The following is a 6,919-nucleotide window of genomic DNA, read 5'->3' as shown; positions in this document are numbered from 1 at the left end:
ACCTCCCCCCTCACCATTCTAATGCCGCGTCCCTCAGACAGGGCTGGCCTTGGCCTCAAAGAGGCATCCCCCCTGCCCCCCCTGGCCACCCCCGTACCCCCTAAAAATTTTATAAAACACCCCTCTAAAAAAGCTCTTAATTTCATTTTTTTTTAGTCTTCTTCCTCTTTCTGCTGCATACCACCTCTCGGGGTTCCACACCCCTTCATTGAGGCAGGCCCTTGGAATTGTACTGGGCCAGGCCTGCGTGAGGGGGGAATTGCGCAGGGCCAGCAGATCCGTCCTGGAGTACATTCCGAGCGATAGCAATGAGTCCGGCAGCAGGAAACCAAAAAGGGGGGGGAAACAATCCTTGTGAAGTTGATCCAATTCGGGGAGCCGCTCCCCAAGCCCTCGCCACGTCCTCTATCCCAGCTAGATCTTCTGCTGGGGCGAATCCTTCGGACCTCCGCCAGGCGAAATCCCGGCCGAGTCTTCCGTCCCAACCAGGTCTTCCGCCAGGTCTTCCGCCAGGCCGAGAACAATTAACCAGTGGAACAACCTGCCTCCAGAAGCGGTGAATGCTCGAACACTGGAAGTTTTTAAGAAGAGACTGGACAGCCATTTGTCCAAAATGGTATAGGGTTTCCTGCCTGAGCAGGGGGTTGGACTAGATGACCTTCAAGGTCCCTTCCAACTTTACTATTATTATTATTATTATTATTATTATTATTATTATTATTATTATTATTATTATTATTATTATTATTATTATTATTAAAAGGGGAAACATTTCTCAATACCTCCTTGCCTTGTGATCAAATGCCACTTTTGCTAGTAGTTTGTGGCCACTTAAAACATTGCGAACCAACCAGGCTCAGTTTATCCCGTGCTTGCATTTAGTGGGAGCGTCCACAAACAACAGTACAGCAAAACTTTCAAAATGGTGGCTGTGATAGTTGATCAGAGCTCCTCCATTTTTTATGTGCAACAGCTTTAGCATTTAGGAACAGAGGTAGCTTAGTTGCTTTTCTATTAATACATAATCCTTAAAATGGTTCTCTTGTAGGGACCCTCTTTCCCTTCCTTCCTTTTCCCTCCCTCCCTCCTTCCCTTACTCCCTCGTTCCCTGACTCCTTCCTTCCTTCCTTCCTTCCCTCCTTCCTTCCTTCCTTCCTTCCTTCCTTCCTTCCTTCCTTCCTTCCTTCCTTCCTTCCTTCCTTCCTTCCTTCCTTCCTTCCTTCCTGTTATATCTTCGGTTCTTTAGGCATTGAATGAGGCAGAGTGTTGAAACAGCAACAAGTTTATTAACTCAGAACAGAAGCAGCCCAGTTAGCCTCTAAGTGGCAACCAATAGGTTTAAAGTAACAGTTTCCGGCCCCAAACCTCATTATCAGCTTGGAGATAGCCAGTCTGGCCTTCAGTAACAGCAACTGTTAAACAATACAGCAATGTAGGTCAGACATTAAGCAAGTGATTTAAAACAGTTGTGGCCAATACATTACACCCCTTCCCGCTAGATGGCTCAAACTCTCAATTGCTGGACATAGTCCTGCAGATATTTAGGCGGCCTTCTTGACCATTCTGAAAGTTTAGGGGTTGCAGGGGTCTCCCGGTCTACCCGCTCACTTGCCCAGCTGGGTAGACCAGGACTCTGAGGTCCGGTGAAGTCAGGTTGACTTGGGTCCCTTTGGATGGCCAGTCCTGGTCGGCCAAAACCAAAGTCCAATTGTGCAGCAAAGTCTGCAGGGCTGTCCCTCAGCGCAGTTTGCCGGTCCTGTTCAGCAGATACTGTCTGTCTGTCCAGGGGAAGCTCTCCTACGGCCTTTTCCCCGTCTCCTTGAGTAACAGTTCTGTTGGAGCGTGCAAGCTCCTCTGTTGGGCCGCTGTCGCACGGCCCTTGCGTGCGGCCCTCTTGAGAGGCCTGAGCCAGTGACTGGTTCGCTAGCCTCTGACACTGCTGGTCAATGTGCCGGCGAATGACTCGCCCATCTTCCAGGACCACCTCATAAGAGAGTGGTCCCAACACCTTAACAACCACGGCTGCCATTCACAAAGCCCCTTGCCCATAATTCCGGGTCCAAACCTGGTCACCCACTTGCAAATTCCGAGGTGCCTTTGGCTGGGCAGAGTCCGAGGCAACCCGGTCGGGGTGCAGCCTGTCCAGCTTGGTGATCAAACGGCCCCGAGTTCAGCAGGGCTTTTGCCTGTGGCAGTACAGGGAGTTGTGCATTGGCAAAGTAGAAAATCTGCCAGTCTGTGGTGCCAATCCCCTGTGACAATCCGTTTTAGTGATTCCTTGGTTGTGCGGACCATGCGTTCTGCTTGGCCGTTCAAGGCCGGGTGAAAGGGAGCCGACGTGGTGTGCCATATTAGATTTGCCCTGAGGAAAGACTGGAATTCAGAAGCGGTAAACTGAGCCCCATTGTCAGAGACTAACACGTCTGGAAGTCCATGTGTTGCAAAGATTCTGTGCAGTTCCTGGATGGTCCTGGCAGTAGTCATTGTAGGGACTGGTGCGACCTCTAACCATTTAGAATGGCTATCTACCACTATTAGAAAGAGCTGTCCCTGAAAGGGCCCGGCAAAATCAATGTGGATTCTTGACCACAGTGTGTGTGTGTCCTCCCATCGGTGTAGCACGTGTAGCAACCATGTACTTGGGCCTCGATGGCTTTATCTAGCCCTGGCCACCAAAGGTAGCTCCTCGCAAGTGCCTTCATCTGGACTATTCCCGGATGACCCTCGTGCCTTAAAGAGCTTGGGACTATGACCCTACTTCCCCAAAGGATGCACCCCTTATGAACTGAAAGCTCATCTTTTCTCATGAAGAAACTCTGAAATTCTGGCCCTGGACATTTGTCCAGCAATCCTGTGTGTACCCAGTTTAGCACACGACTCAGCGTTTTGTCAGCTGCTGTCTCAGCAGCTATGTCCCCAGCGTGAAGGGGAGATTCCGGCAAATCCTGGATAGCCAGGATGCGTGCAGCCAGAGCTGGATCTGGCTCCACATGTGGCAGGGGCAACCTGCTCAGGCCGTCTGCATGGCCCATTTCCTTGCCCAGTTTGTGAATCATCCTGTAGCTGTAGGCTGACAGGAAGATAGACCACCTCAGCATTCGAGGAGACAGAATCTGAGGTGTCTGTTTGTTTGTGGTGAACAACCCTAGGAGTGGCTTGTGGTCCGTGAAGACCGTGAACTGGCAGCCATACAAGTAGTCATGGAACTTTTTAACTCCGGCCACAATGGCCAGAGCCTCCTTGTCAATTTGCATGTAGTTGCGCTCTGTGGATGATAGGGTCCTGGAGTAATACACGATGGGCTTCTGCCTCCCATCAGCCATTAAGTGGCTTACACAGCCCCAACCCTATATAGGGATGTTCACACGCAATGCAGACAGGCAGCTGATCATTGAAATGAATGAGAACTGAGTTCGACGACAGCAGTGATTTGACTGCTTGGAAGCTACTCTCGTGGACACTGGTCCACTGCCACTGAGCTTGTCTATCCAAGAGCCAATGTAATGGCTCTGTCACTGTGGCCTTGTTTGGGAGGAAGGCATGGTAAAAATTCAAAAGGTCTAGCAAAGCCTGAAGCTCTCCCTTTGACTTCGGCCTTGGGGCCTGCTGGATTGCTTTTAATTTGGATTCCGCCGGATGAATGCCTTCGGCATCAATGCGGAAACCAAGGAAGTCGGTTGACTCTACCCCAATCTTGCACTTTTCTTTTTTTAGTTTAAGTCCCGTGTTGCGGAACCGCTGAAGGACGGCCTTAAGCCATTCAGCCAGAATCTCAACCGATTCCCCAGCAATGAGGACATCATTGAAGTAGGGGCAAACCCCTGGAATTCCCTTGAGTGTGCGCTCCATCACTCCCTGGAACAGCCCTGGGGCTACACTCACCCCAAACTGTAGGCGCTTAACCTTAAAAGCCCCCCTATGGGTGACAATGGTCTGGGCTACCGCCGTGGTCTCGTCCACGGGCAGTTGTTGATAGGCCTGTGCCAAATCTAATTTGGCGAACACGCGGCCTCCTTGCAATGACGCCAAAATATGGCTGACAACTGGCACAGGGTACGCGTGCTGTTGAAGTGCCCTGTTGAGGATGCACTTATAGTCAGCACATATTCGCACTTCCCTGTTGGCCTTTAATGGCGTTACTATGGGGGTCTCCCACACCCCACTGTCTACGGGCTGCAATACCCCTTGTTCCACTAGCTTATCCAGCTCTGCATCTATTTTGGGTTTTAATGTGAAAGGCACTCTAGGAGGCTTGATCCGTATTGGAGTTACCATAGGATCAAGCTTGAGGGTGATCGGAGGACCCTTGTACTCCCCTAGACTAGAACTGAAAACATCCGCGAACTCTTGGCAAACTGCAGACAGATCTGCCGCTTCTGTTCAGTGAATGCCGGTTACATGAATGCCCAATGCATCAAACCAATCGAGCCCTATGAGGCTCGTGCGTTGGCCTTCCACCACTACGTCATCTAGTGGCTCCTTGAACCCCTTGAATTCCACCAGAAGTGTGGTTTCGCCTTTGACCACCACTCAGGAGTTTTGGAAGTCTGTGAGTAGTAGATTAGATGGTGTTGTGGCTCCGTCTTGTGAGCCCCTCTTATCGGAGGAAGAAGGCTCCGAACATGAAGGAGAGGAGATGGCTAGGCCTCCCTCTCCAGGACCCTCCTCTTTGGCAATGCCTCAGGTGTCTCCCGACGGAGAAGAGATTGACCAGGAGCCGGGTGGTTCTGAGATTGGCCAGGAGCCAGGTGTTTCTGAGATTGGCCAGGAGACAGGTGTGTCGGATAATGAGGAAGAGAAGTTGTGGCTGGATCCACGCCAGCGTAGGAGCGACAAGCGTACACAGCAGAAAAAGAGACGTGCCAGAGATTAAGCTGAGTCACTGGACCACACCCCACAGGCTATAAAAGGGTGGTGGTGGCCATTTGGACCTCTGTGACGGACAAAAGCTGAATCTCTGGCAAAGTAGTTTGCTGTGGCTTTAAACTGTGTGTATTGTTTTTGTTTCTGTGTGCTTGGAGTAAAAGGTCTTGGCAGGCAGCTACGGAGCTGCTGCCAAGTTTCTTATCTGTGAAGTGGTGTCTGGAGAAGTCTTTAACCCTCGGCTGGCTGTTTGGGTGTGTGGGTTGGAACGGGGATAGAACAGATGGCCGGAGCTTGGCCCATCTGTTGCTACTATGGCATAGGTCCCTGAATGTTCCTTGTGAAATGATGGACATGGCTGAGCCCGTGTCCAGTTCCATCTTGCATGGAACTCCCTGAAGCTTGACCTGTAGTCTAAGCTTCTGCTTTAGGGGGCGATGGGCACCAGTGCAGAATACGCGCCTTCAGCTGGAGCAGAACCCTACTCGGTGTTGACCCGGGGCCCCGGTACCTCTCCTGAATGCGTCTTCTTTCGGGCGGTCCCTCTGATGACCTCGGCAGATGGCGGCAATGTGGCCTGGTTTGCCACAGGCCCGGCACGTTGCAGTTTGGAATCGGCAATCCGCGCATTGATGGCGGCCTCCACAGCCCATGCATCTAAGGAACAGAACTGCCTTCCCAGGTGGCTGCGGTCCCTTCTCTGGGTGCTTTCGTAGCTGGTCGACTTCGTAGTCTGAGTCGGTGTCTTCCATCCACTCGGCATCCTCGTGGTGGACGGCTTCGGTGCTTGGCGCGTTTTTGGAGGGCCGCAGCGCTTTAACGGCCCCTCCGGTGGCTTCGTCTGCCATGACCTCCTTCAAGGCCTCTTGTAGCGAGAGAGTCTCCTTAGCAAACAGTTTTTGTTAGAGCTCTCAATTCCGGAGTCCGGAGACTAAGCGGTCTCGTAGTTTCTCCTCCAAATCCGTGAAATTGCAGAGTTGGGACGCTTGACAAAGAGCGGCAATGAATTCTGTTGCAGACTCACCAGGTTGTTGCTCCCGCTGCTCAAAAGCATGCCTCCACGCTATAATGGATAACTTGGGCTCGAAGTGGTCTCAGAGCTTTTTTTTCAAGTCCGCGTAGGTGACCAACTCGAGTGGCACCGGGGCGACCAGGTTCTCTGCAATGTCGAAGGTGGCGGGGCCAGACACGCAGAGGAGTGTCGCGGCCTTCAATCCATCTTCGACGACCTGGTTGGCGCGGAGGTAATTTTCGACACGGGAGATGTAGGACGCCCATCTCTCCGGTTGAGTTACGTCGAATTCTTCGAGCTTCCCAAGCTTCGCCATGGTGGTTTGTTTCTTCATTCAATGCCTTGTGCTGCTGGCTTCTGTGTAGGCCCTAGGACGGATCCTTAGGGCGTGGTGGTCTCCAGCGTGGCTTGCTGGCAGACCGAGGGGGGGAAACGTAGTTCCTGTCAGGCTCTGGGCTGACCTCACCCCCTAGTGACTTCAAGCTCTCTCAATGAAGCAGCACATCCCATCCTCGTCACCACTGTTATATCTTCGGTTCTTTAGGCATTGAATGGGGCAGAGTGTTGGAACAACAACAAGTTTATTAACTCAGAACAGAAGCAGCCCTAAAGGCTGCTGCACAGCTATTTATACAATTAGCCTCTAGGTGTCAACCAATAGGTTTAAAGTAACAGTTTCCCGCCCCAAACCTCATTCTCAGCTTGGAGACAGCCAGTCTGGCTTTCAGTAACAGCAACTATTAAACAATACAGCAATGTAGGTCAGACATTAAGCAAGTGATTTAAAACAGTTGTGGCCAATACATTACAGGACCCTTGGCCATGCTTCCTTCACCCCTGCCACCTGCCTCAGCCCATTTACATCCAGCTTTCCTTTTACACTGGCCCTCCCTCAGCCATTGTCAATGGCCAATGGGCCCCTGACCCTCCGCCCCACGCCCTTCAGCCCGGCCCATTCTCCCAGACACCATTTGACCCAGGCCTTTGGCTGTACTGGACAAATAGCCCCCAGCTGATTGGGTGGCAGGCAGAAGCAATGGGGGG

Source organism: Protobothrops mucrosquamatus, unplaced genomic scaffold, assembly GCF_001527695.2.
Source record: "Protobothrops mucrosquamatus isolate PMUCROS unplaced genomic scaffold, P.Mucros_1.0 scaffold1425, whole genome shotgun sequence".
Classification (NCBI taxonomy): Eukaryota; Metazoa; Chordata; class Lepidosauria; order Squamata; family Viperidae; genus Protobothrops; species Protobothrops mucrosquamatus.
This window is presented reverse-complemented; position numbering follows the sequence as displayed.